The sequence below is a fragment of the Pelecanus crispus genome, chromosome 3 (assembly GCF_030463565.1).
Source record: "Pelecanus crispus isolate bPelCri1 chromosome 3, bPelCri1.pri, whole genome shotgun sequence".
Classification (NCBI taxonomy): domain Eukaryota; kingdom Metazoa; phylum Chordata; class Aves; order Pelecaniformes; family Pelecanidae; genus Pelecanus; species Pelecanus crispus.
In genome coordinates this window covers 62973570-62985743 of record NC_134645.1, presented here as the reverse complement: position 1 = coordinate 62985743, position 12174 = coordinate 62973570, and the positions used below count along the sequence as shown (strand labels likewise).

At 39.5% G+C, this 12174-nt stretch overlaps 1 protein-coding gene across 7 annotated transcripts in view; it reads right to left on the bottom strand.

Moving 5' to 3' along the window:
* Nucleotides 1-12174, bottom strand: part of ZDHHC14 (zDHHC palmitoyltransferase 14) — a 120227-nt gene that overhangs the window by 103149 nt on the left and 4904 nt on the right. Inside the window, exon 1 of one of the 7 annotated variants that reach the window (XM_075706635.1) lies at nucleotides 10101-10131. The exons of the other annotated variants lie outside the window; for them this stretch is intronic. The gene's annotated coding sequence lies outside the window, so the exon portion shown is untranslated. Of the gene's footprint in view, nucleotides 1-10100; nucleotides 10132-12174 lie in introns of those variants that run through there. 7 annotated transcript variants of the gene reach the window in all.

The window sequence follows — 12174 nt, the reverse complement described above, 5'->3', positions numbered from 1 at the left end:
TTTAGACCCACTTAAGTATTCTGTACAACGTATTATGTACCCCGTTAAAGAGAGCTTATGTATCAAGCCACTTTGTTTCATACAGCAGAGCAGCAGTCCTCCCCATGCAGAAATATTTCCATCAAGGCTTGGGCTGTCCAATTGTACTCATTCCCAGCTGTACTTTGCTGCCTGCAAAGACCACCTCCGAACCTTCCCCAGTTTCATCCAGTCACCCACACTGCAAGCACTGTGAAAGATAACAGTGGCAAACAAGTAGCATCTGAACAGCCAAATGCCTCCATCTGTAAAAGCACGCAGCGCAGCACCTCTTCTGTTCTAGTACTCTCACTATCTATAGTGCTTCCCTCCTCAATTAGAGGAGCATAGAAAAACAAAAGCAATGTTAAGAGACTTATCTGCAAGACTTGCGGAAATGAGAAGAAAATAGGGGAAGGCTACAACACTACTACAAAAGGAATGAAGCCCCTTGCCTTTACCTCTCCCACCCCTGCAACAAGTTCAAAAGCTGTGTTGAGCAGAAGAGGCAGTGCTGCCCCTTATGGCTCTCTGAAAAGTGCTGGAGGAAGAAGCATCAGTCCACAGAACACAATGGTAAAGAGCAAGCATGTACAAGGTATTTGGAAAGAGGAGAGAAGGGGAGACATTGATTTGGGAGGGAGTATGCGGAAAAGAACAGAAATAGTGCCTGGTTGGGAACTTATTGGTCTAACACACACAGACAAACTATGCTAAAACAAACTGCAAGATCGCTACATTCAAGACTGCCAAAATGAAATAAAATGCCAGCATGCCTGTAGAAATTAAATTTGACACCCTTCTGCCAGGCTCTCCTTTCCCTGTCATAAGCCTTATGACAGAGCTTTTAGTTTCAACACCCCCCGCCCCTGAGGAGCCCTGCTTCGCTTAAAGCTGTGGGTAAGACTGTTTTGGAGATGAACCAGGGTTTAAGTGAAGACAACTTTTGCATAATAATACTACACAGAACTGGAGATTGCAGAAACTGGAAGATGTATGGTGAATGAAGCAGTTTCACTGTTTCTTCATTTATGCTGTCTGTAGCCACAGTTGAAAGCAGCCCTACAGAGCAGAGCTTAGTTCCCAAAACCAGTTGTGCTACCAAACTCCTGAGCAGGCTGGCATTGCTCAAAACTGTAATTTCAGTGAAAGAGTTCTGCCATGCCCTCAGAGAGGCATGTCCAGCATAGGCACAGATTTCAGAGATTTTACTTGATAAAAATCAAGTTCTTAGCATGCACAAAGACTCAGGCTTGGGCAGATGTCAATACTGGACTTTTATGAAGACAACACAACATACATCTTTCAGAGACCATCACACTTGCAGACTCCTGCCTATGTATAACAAAGATTCAGAATAACCCACTATCTCTTCTATATGTAACCTGCAAGCACCTGTTTCCTGGGTATTTCCCTCACCATCATGGCACTGGAAGTAAAAAAAAGACCAACCTTGGACAGAGCCACAGAGCTTCCCTGTCATGAAAGATTAGCACAAGAGAAATCAGGAGCAGTAAGAAAAGGGAAAAGCATTTCTGGACTGAAAAAGCACAAAAAGATTTTGAAACCTTAAAGCACTACTGGTATTACTGTCCTTAACGGCTCTCTTTTCTGACCCGCTCGCAAAACAAATATATAAAAAACCAAACTCCAAAAGGAGTCAAATAATGAAGATCTATGCACCATGCTGTCATTCCCAGAGTTCTTAATTCTCGGCTGATGAACTAGGACAGTGTATCTCTGTGAGCCGCTTTAACATCTCGTATCTATTCACAACTATTTTTCATGTTTATTTTTCACTTTCAGCCTCTGAAGCGAGAGAGATGTTGGTAGGACACAACATGCATAAGCAACTTAAGAGTGCAGTGTAACTTAAGTATCTTGCTGTGCAGTCCAACTCTGTCTACAGTACTGTAATAATTGAAAAAAACAGCATGTATATCAAAAGTTATTACTAGGTTACTTACAGGTGCTAACTAAATATGGACACAAAACAACTGCCCCTTGAGTAACTGAAATTAATTTCCAGAAGCAAATACTACAGCAGATACTTCAGTTCCTCCCCACTCCTTATTCCCTCCCCCCCCCACACCCCCCCATCTCTTCTGCATGCATTGAACAATATTCTGAAATTGTGAGTCTCTTCATCATTCAGAATATGAAGGCAAGCATAGCTGGCCTAGGGATGCACTCATTCTGGATGAATAACATAACTATGCAACTCTTATCTGTAGGGATCAACTTCAGTGACAAGTTGCAAGCTCCCTAAATATTTGACCTTTATTTTGCAGTCAGAAAGAATACTTGTAATAAAGCTCAAATTAAAAGTTTGTTTCAGTGACAATGTTATTTCAGTAACAGTGAATTACCTTTGCAACAAATGTCGCTTCTTTTGTATTGAACTAAGCAGCAATGAACCTATGTTCTCCTTTCACAAATGCCATTTCTTTGTTGCAACAGCAAGGGCTAGTGCCAACAACTGTTTAAAAAAAAAAAGTTTCAGAACAGAAAATAAAAAGTTTTGCCAAGAACAGTCAACCATTGGGTAATACTGCACCTCCAGACTATCATTTAGCAACTCTAACTGTTGGTTAAAGTTTTCTAGGATGCAATAATAGAAAGGTATGTGCATTGGGAAGGGCATGTTTACCTTTCAATCGAGCTGGATGTCAGCCCACAACAGTTTCACTTACTGGAATCCAAGCATGTCAGTTGTTTTTCTCATATCAGACTGTTTTGATTTTCACATTCATAGCCACTTGCCTGTTTCCCAAACTCCTCTTGAGTATGAGCTGAGTGAAAAAGCAAAATTATTTTATCCCACCCAATCTTTATACACTTTCCTCTGAAATGTTCTTCTGCCCACAGCACACTTCTTTTGATATATTCAAGCACTGGAAATGAGATTCAGGCTTCCAGGGACTAGCATTAAAATACAATGCACAGTGTAGCCTGATCCTAAAATGAACCCTTTTTTAGGGGTTCATTACATTAGAGGAAAAAAACCATATTTTGCTCTGAAGATGAACACTCACATCAGTGATGAGAAGTCTCAGAACCTCCACAGATCAAGGTAAAGAGAAGAGAGCCTTCTGAGCTTAGTGTCTTGTAAACGAAGAAAAATTATCCTTTCAAGGTCTTATATTGAATTAGATTCATCTCTGTCAGATTTCAGTCCATAAGTTCTTCCCCGTCTTCTGCTCTATAGACAACTCATCCTGCTCTGATTAGTTTTAGGTGTCTTATTTAAAAAAATAATTTTAAAGGCCAATTCTTTTATCACACTATGAATAGACACGTCCACTCAAACTGCCTCTTGCATGCAGGCTGTTCAATTCTCCATTAACTGCTTTATGATTCTTCCTTCATCCTCCTAAGCTGAAACTTTCAACATTTACCATATCAAACAAAACAAAAAACCACCCAAGTAGGCAGCTGAATGGGACTGTGAAGAAACAAGCAATTTCCCTGGGCTGTTTGCTATCTCAGCTGAAGCATAGGAGAAATGGCAAGAATCGAGAATACTCCTTTCCTGGTTCAGTTTAGCATATTTTGGGCTAACTCAGCTGTTTTTATACAAACTAAGGTGAAGAAGTATTCATGCAGCTTTTCCATAGGCTCCACTATCAAATGCAATACAATACATTGGCTCTGCAGTCTAGATATAGGTAACAGATGCTACACATGCAAGTATGTGGGAGAAAGAATGGCTTCAGTTACTGCCCCTGTGTTGTGTTACACAATTGGGTATAGTGTCTTTTAAAAAAAATTACAGAAAAAGAGACATAAACAACTAAGGAGCACTGAATGCATTATTTTAAAGATGCTGCAGTTCAAGTTCTGTAAACTGCAATCCGGTTACTTCCGAAATAAAATCTGGTTAAGAAGTCAGAACTCTGTAGTTCTCATTAAGCAACTAAATACTAATTCAGGTAAGCCTGAAGATGTTCTGTTTGTGCCCTCACAGATGCCAAACAATGAACCAAGACTAAGTAACAACAAGTTTCCTCAAGCTGGGATACAATTTCAAATCATAGCTAAGATGATCTGACAATCTCCTCCCTCTCACTTACCCACTTCCTCCCTTGCACTAGTAATAACATTTTCTGAATTTTCAGGGATTCAGCTCAGGGATCTAAAGCAGCAGAAAGTTTTTCTTTGTGTGGGCAGAAGGGAAGGATAAGCTTTCTGCAGGAAGGGAACTCCCTGATGTGGTTCACCATTGGGTGGGGGAAAACAGCAGAGCCAGACAAAAGAAGTAACATCTGAGCCCTGGGAGAAGGGAATCATAGAATAGTTTGGGTTGGAAGGGACCTTTAAAGCTCATCTAGTCCAGCCCCCAAGAGGGGGGTCCATCCTTTTCAGCAGCCTATGACCATCAGATTTGTCTTGCTGCAAGTGAGCCTGCTAAACAGAAAGGAAACTGGGATGCTCCGAAGAAATACTCTAATGTTTTGTTTGAATTCATGAGCAGTAGAGTCCAACCCCTGTCCCCTGAGAAAAAGCAGGCAGGTCTACAGGCATGAAGTTCACTCTGAAAAACAGTGCTTTGAATATGTGGTATGGGGAAATGCCCCTTTGGATTCCACCAGCCTCATAGAAACTTAGCAGTGATAGCTACTGTAGCACATAGAGATTCAGATATATTTCACTTAAATAAAATATGCTGTTTCATTTAAGCTTTCTCCACTTATAAATTTATTTTTAATTTGTAATCTAGAACTGGACACCTGCCCTACTGGAATTATTTACACTTTTGTTTTAAGCAAATCAATGTTTAAAGGGAGTTTGGATTAATCTGACAAATCTAGAGTGTTTTCCCTTCCCCAAAGATAATAAATCCAGCTTTAGCAGCTTTTCAGACAAACCGTTTCATCCTTTATGTCCAGGAGTCCAGAAGCTGGAACATACTATCTATTAAGGTACAAGAGTTGGTCCAAAGCTAGTATTGTCAAGTAGCAGGCTCAAGGAGGAAGCTAAACCTGCAGGATCCAAACAACTTTTTGACCTGGCTCAAACACTGGGTGACAGACCCCATGATTTTGCATATCTGCACAATGATATAGGTAAATACAATGTAGATCACGGGAAAAAAATTGTACTCTCATCCCTCATAACTATGGAAAAGGGAAAACTAAGTCTTTCAACTTCATCCTTACTGCCTCCCCATCCCTTCTTAGTGTATTAGAAGTGAACAAGTGTCTAGGAAGATTAGATGGAAGGAAAGAAAAGTTCAAAAATTTAAGTGAGACAGACAAACTGATGAACTCATCACACTACTGGAACAACTGTATATAAAGACATTCTATTAGATGCAGTTGATTTCATTTAAATGTCATGCTGTTGTTTACATGAGAAGAAAAGAAAATACTAACTATAATTCAGCAAAAGCCAGATGGATTGTAGAGGGCAAAGCTTGGTAAGGAATAGCAGGTAAGTGAAAGAAAGCAGGAAAAGAACCTCCAAGAAGTCTTGGAAAATGCACTTTGAACTAAGAAAGCCATATTCAAAGGTGAGAAGAGAGGGGACAGAAAGAACAGTTATGGCTATTTCACTTGCAAATTTTTAAGTTTTGTTGGACTGAGACTTTAGGTTCAGATCCTCAGACTATATAAAACTGAAGTTCCTGTGAAATATGCATGTAATAAATAGGTCATTAAAACAAGATTAAAATTATCTCACTAGATATACCTTTTGCTGTCTTATGGGAAGAAGCTCTCAGATTTTCACAGTTAACACAGAATGGCTGAGGTGGGATGGGACATCTGGAGATCATCAAGTCCAACCCCCAGCTCAAAGCAGGGTCAGCTAGAGGATACTGCTTTAGTCTACATCTGGTTGGTTTTCAGCATGTCCATAGCCTCTCTGGGCAACCTGTGCCAGTGTTCGATCATTCTCACAGCAAAAAAACCCAAACCAAGCAGGCAAACAAACAAACCAACCAACCCACAAACCCCTTTTTTCTTATGTTTAAATGGTATTTTGTTTTACGTCCATTACACCTTGTCCTGTCATTGGGCACCACTGAGAAGAGTCCAGGGCTCTTTTTTTTTTTTTTTGCTCCCCCTCCCCAGTCAGGTACTTACTTTAATAAGATCCCCCCTGAGTCTTCTCTTCTCCAGGCTAATTCACTGAGGCAAAACACAACTGACTATGCTCTTTACACAGTGCACTCCAATCTTTTATATCACACCATACAACACATTTCATGTACGAGTCTACTCAGACTAATGACGAAGTTTACTTGGCTGTTTCCACACCTGATGCCTGTCCAGCCCTGGAAAGAGTTCAAATCATGCTGAATCATAAAAGTATCTTAAAAGCTGTATTTTTTCACTATATAGAAGCACTATAAGCTTCAGCTCTAAAGAAACCACATTCACAAGAAGCAAGACAGAGTTGTAATACTGATGAGAGAGAAGTCACCACTATTCGAGCTTTTACTTTTCTTCTTAGTGCTTTTAACTGCTACACATTGCTCCAAATTAGAAAAAATTATAACTCTTCCATATTCTAATTCAACACTAGAAAACCCTTGTTGCCAATAAAACAGTATTTACTAAGGAACGTGTGTAGAAAGTTGTGCCATGAAAACCCACACCATGAGCACAAACAAGCATGCCGGCAAAATTTAAGTACAGGCTGGTCTGACACTTGCTTCTACCCTGAAACATGGCATTCATTACCAATGGGATATCTAACAAGTGCACTGAACATGCAAGACCAGGACTGCAATTTCCTGATATCCAGACAGCTCAAAAAAGAGGGTACACAAAATTTATCACAATCAGAAACAGAAGTTTTGTATTAGTACTCCTTTTCCTAGTGGGGGGAAAAAGCTTCCGATCCCTGCCAGTGTTTTTTAATCTACATTCATAACTTCTAGGAATATACTGAGTGCTTATGCTAAAATAATAACAAATTCTAGTATATCTGTTCTCTGCTCTTAAGAACTAATATATATTGATCATATGTATAAGAAACATATACTAAAACCCACAAATTTATTTCATACATTTACTCAATGCAGACAATGTAACAGTGTTATCTTGCACTTAAACTGTAACATGAAACTCACAAACTGCAGATTTTATGTACATCTTAACTTCTGAGTTCAGGTTCTCAGTTTTCAATTTAATTCTCAGTATTCTATTTAATCTCTGTTTTGTAAAATATTTTTTAAAAAATAAGAGCAAAGTTTAAAGAAGCAGCTGAACTGACTGCATATTCACCACAATAAACACACGCTGCCAGTATATATTGCAGTAAGCAACTTAAGGGAACGGCAGGAGTGGAAAAACATAAAACAAAACCAGCTGTGATCTCATTACCCAAGCTCATTATGTAAGACCTCATTAACCAACATCCCACAATAATGTGAAAAAACCCTATGGACACTGATGAAAAGGAAGTGATCAGGGATGCAGAAGCTGACTATCACATAGCACTACAGCACACTGTCACCTTAGTAGTTAAAGTTCTGGAATGCAGTTGGATAAGATCTCCACTAATGCACACTGCAGAAAGCCCACGGTCAGGCTTCGCAAATACAAAGCCCCCTTCGCCTACTAACTGCAGTATGAAGAGGAGTTCGACTATGAATACGTACAACAGGGTAAGGGACAGGGGTGTGTTACACAAAACTGAAACTCCAAAAACGCTTCAGCCTCCTTCCCTAAGTAAGTTTTATGTTAGTGACATTTAATACTTCTGCAATATAAGAAATATGAACAGAATTTTATTTTTGGCTATTGCACATAGACTTCATCTTGATTTCTTGATTTTAGTCTGTTTCTTTAGTTTGTAAAAAGTTTAACCACTTTACAATTTTTGTATTAAGTGCTGAAAAAAATGGGCTGTAATTATATGAAGTTCAAACAAACTTTGGTAGCTCCAGCTGGCTTCAGGGTTTTTTTTCCCCTTTTCCATCAGTTTTGCCAAATGAAAGATGAGCAGCATTGACACATACAAACCTTTACTGGCAGCCTGGAACTTAAGTGACCATCCACTACTACAGCCTCACTTAGAAGGATCATCCTTCAGGATAACAAAAATTTCCTAGATAAAGCTGTTATAACATTTTAATCAATTTTTCAAAATGTCCCAGTATTTTAAGCCAGTAGGTTTTTTTGACTGGGCTATTTTGAAACAATCATGCAGCTTAGAAAGTCAAAAATATTCTCAGCTTTCTCCTCTTCTGCAGTCATCTTCACTTTATTAATTAGTTCACATTTTAATGTTACAACTAACAGTTTAACGCTGCACTAGAATAGAGACCCTTTCCATTAGAAAGGTGGTATAAAAGGCTTTGTTTTGTTGTTGTTTTAAACTACTTTAAAGGTATTAATTTAGTTGTTAAAAGAGAATTTATATTGTAATGTCCAGTTCAAATTTCAGCATTTCAATTTCTACTGAATCTACAAATAAGCACAGATGTTTTTAACAAAGTATTTTTTCCACCACCCCCCCCCCCCCAAAAAAAAAAAAAAAAACAACAAAAAAGGAAGAGAATGAACAGAATAGCTTGGTTCAAGTTCTGCACAGGCTAGTATTTTCTCTTTTCAATCTAAAGGAAGATAATTTCTCAGTCATCCAGAGGGTAGCTAATCACTTATATATTTTGTTTTGTATGAAATGCCATTTACAAAATAATAATACAACACAGCTATGACAGAAAATAAATCATGTCTTTGCGTCATTAGTCCAAATACAAACATGAGTTAAAAGAATACTTTGCACTACCTAAACATGTAACATGATTCCTGAGAAACTGACTTGAGAAAACATCTGGAAAAAAACATCTTTCCTCCAAACAAGGTATGAAAATTTCTACCGGGTTGATGTGAGAAGAGCCCCAGAGAAGGTCACGTGGCAATGCTGGTCTTCCAAGAACAACTAACAGAAATTAGTTTTTCCAATAGTGCAAATCTATTTAACTTGACTCTCCCTACACTGGTCTCCAGAAGATACATTTTATACCTTTGGCACACATCCATTCCGATAAAGGGGCAACAGTACCTACTCAGGGAAAGACAAAACAAAACAGGCATACTATACAGATTATATCAACGACAGAAACCTCAAACTTTTGAGTGATAAATTAAGATAGATTTTATCAAACAACTGTCAGAAAATCACAGGTCTAACCTCATATTCTGGAGGCTTAAGATGTACAGAAGTATTATCCATCAGCATTCGTAAATATTTGAAGATATTTATATAGGTAAGAATAACTGGATTCTGCACCTAGGACGGAGTAATGCCAGGCACAAGTGTAAATTGGGAGAGGAGTTGCTGGAGAGCAGCCCTGCAGAAAGGGATCCAGGGGTGCTGGTGAGCAGCAGGCTCAGTGCGAGTCAGCAGTGTGCCCTGGCAGCCAGGAGGGCAAACCGCAGCCACAGGACGACCAGCCGGCCAAAGGAGACGATGATCCCGCTGTATTCATAGAATCATAGAATAGTATTCAGCGTTGGTGAGGCCTCGCCTAGAGTACTGCCTGCAATTCTGGGCCCCACAATTTAAGAAGGATGTGAAGGTCCCCGAATGCGTCCAGAGGAGGGCAGCAAAGCTGGTGAAAGGGCTGGAAGGCATGTCCTATGGGGAGTGGCTAAGGACTCTGGGCTCATCTAGTCTGGAGAAAAGGAGGCTGAGGGGCGACCTCATTGCTCCCTACAGCTTCCTGAGGAGGGGGAGTGGAGAGGGAGGTGCTGATCTCTTCTCCCTGGTATCCAGCAATAGGGTGCGTGGGAATGGTTCAAAGCAGCGCCGGGGGGTGGGGGGGTTAGGCTGGGCATTAGGAAGCATTTCTTTACCAAGAGGGTGGTCAAACACTGGAACAAGCTTCCTAGAGAGGCAGTCGATGCCCCAAGCCTGTCAGTGTTTAAGAGGCATTTGGACAATGCCCTTAATAACGTGCTTTAACTTGGCCAGCCCTGAAGTAGTCAGGCAGTTGGACTAGATGATCATTGTAGGTCCCTTCCAACTGAAATAGTCTATCCTATTCAACCAAACTTTTGAAATTACTTTTTTTTCCCCCAGTCTGGAAGGGATATCAAATATCCCAGGTGAGAATTTACACCTACCTACAGCAATCATGCTGAGCTATGATGAGAGCAGAAAACCACCTCCCAGGAGGCTGTGATGGAATTTCCCCTCTTTCTCCAAGGGGTTGGGGTGACATCAGGCAAAGGAGACCACAAACGTTCACATTTCAGTCTGAAGATGCACGTGTATTGATGGTCCCAAGCTACACAGTTATTTCCTCAAGGTCCTGAGAGGACATGGTATCCAAGAAGCCAACATCTTACACCATTATACTCCCTATTTTCATTTCCCTCCACCTCTGCAAAGAAAAGGTGGAAATGTAAGTAGAACTATAGGTGAGAAAGGAGTAAATTAAAAGACCAAAAATTATGTTCAAAAGTTGTCTTCTCCATGAAACATTAGATAAAGGCCATCAACTAAGCTGAATACAAAAAAAACCCTAACAAACAAAAAAAGCCCCAAATCCAAAAAAACTCACCCTTGGGGAAAAAAGCTGTTTAACATTTCTTTTGGAAAATGAGTTAGTGTTACAAAACCATAAAAATCCTCTGCAGTTTCAGGGGAACTAAAGAAGGTATGACTTCCAAAAACAAGAGAGGTTATCCTTCTATTATCCTCACAGAATTTTACTCTGAAAAATGAAGCATTTAGTCATTATCCATTTCCTCATAAACAGACCTAGCCTTGAAAAGTAGAGGTGCATGGCCTAATATCAAATGCTATTATTATGTTTCTGGGTAAAAGGATTTCAATTTATATCATATAATTCATTCAAAGCAGGTTTAAAAGTTTACACTGACGTAACAGCTCAGTGAAGTGCTCCTTTAAGATAGGGTAGTACAAAACTACTCCCTTTTGGCCAGGGAGAAAATTCAGCAGACATACTCGCACAGATCACTGGGAAACTTAGAAGAGATGAATTAAGTAAACTTTTTTGTGACAAAGGAAGGTCAAGTCCCTTGTCAAGGAAAAAAAGTATTCGATATACTTTGTACCTGAAAGATACTTGATTCTGACAGTTAACATTTTCAAGGTAATTTAAGTGCAAAAAGTAAACAACATCTGGTTAGAATGCATACCATCCCTTAGGGATTTGCCATATCATTTGGTATATCTATATAAAATCAGTACAAAAAGTAAACCCAAATGATTAGGCTTACTGTATCCATGTCTTTTTCCACTAAGTTATCAGAGGTGGATAGTACGGCAAAATGAGAAACAGAAATGCTGCTCTGGTTTAATGACAGATTTTTTAAACAAAACTGAGGGGAAAAAAACACCTACTCATCACTGCATTTGCCTACACCAGTATGCACTACTGGGCGGCTACTGCCTTCCATGTAGAAAAGGATGCAGTTCTCTGTTGAACAATCATTTTTGTTTATACACCATGATTTTTGCTTTAAAATCCATTTTGACATCTTCAGCGGGAAATGCCCTACAAGTTTATAGCAGCCTTTAACAGCTGAAGTCCAATTGGTAGCACTTCCTTCTAAGGAACTCATAGCTTAAGGACATGGCCAACAAAAGATACAAGTAACCTACACATCTTAAGAGCAGAGGAAGAAACATAAAGGAGGCTATTAGATGAAGAACATTCCACCTACTTGGAATATGACCTCACACTAAGAATCCACCTCTTGCAAGAGCAGAAAACATTTGCCATAAGATGAAGATGATTGTTGGTACCACAGTGAAAATGCTCAGCTTACTGACATCAGTGTTTACACAGAGAGGTTCGTCACAGTGAGCAGCAAGTTACACCACTTTGCCATAGTGTGTGCTATAGAAGTTCAATATTGAACAATCTACACGGCATCAGAAAGCATGACTCATGAATGTCCTCCAGTCACACTGCTTTTCAAAGTGGGAGGCATGGAGCAGGTTGCCAGCAACTGCAAGAGCAGATAGAAAGCAATGATTTGTATACAGATATGCACATAAACAGTCTCAGTTTAAATAATTTTCCAACACCCATCTTTTCAAAGACAGTGTAATTACACAAACGCTCACAAAAATCAACTTTTAACTGGCTCAAAAAAAAAAAAAAATCTCCATTTTGTTGAATCAGTGCAAGTGTCGAATTGTGTCAGAAGCGATAGGGCTCTGACT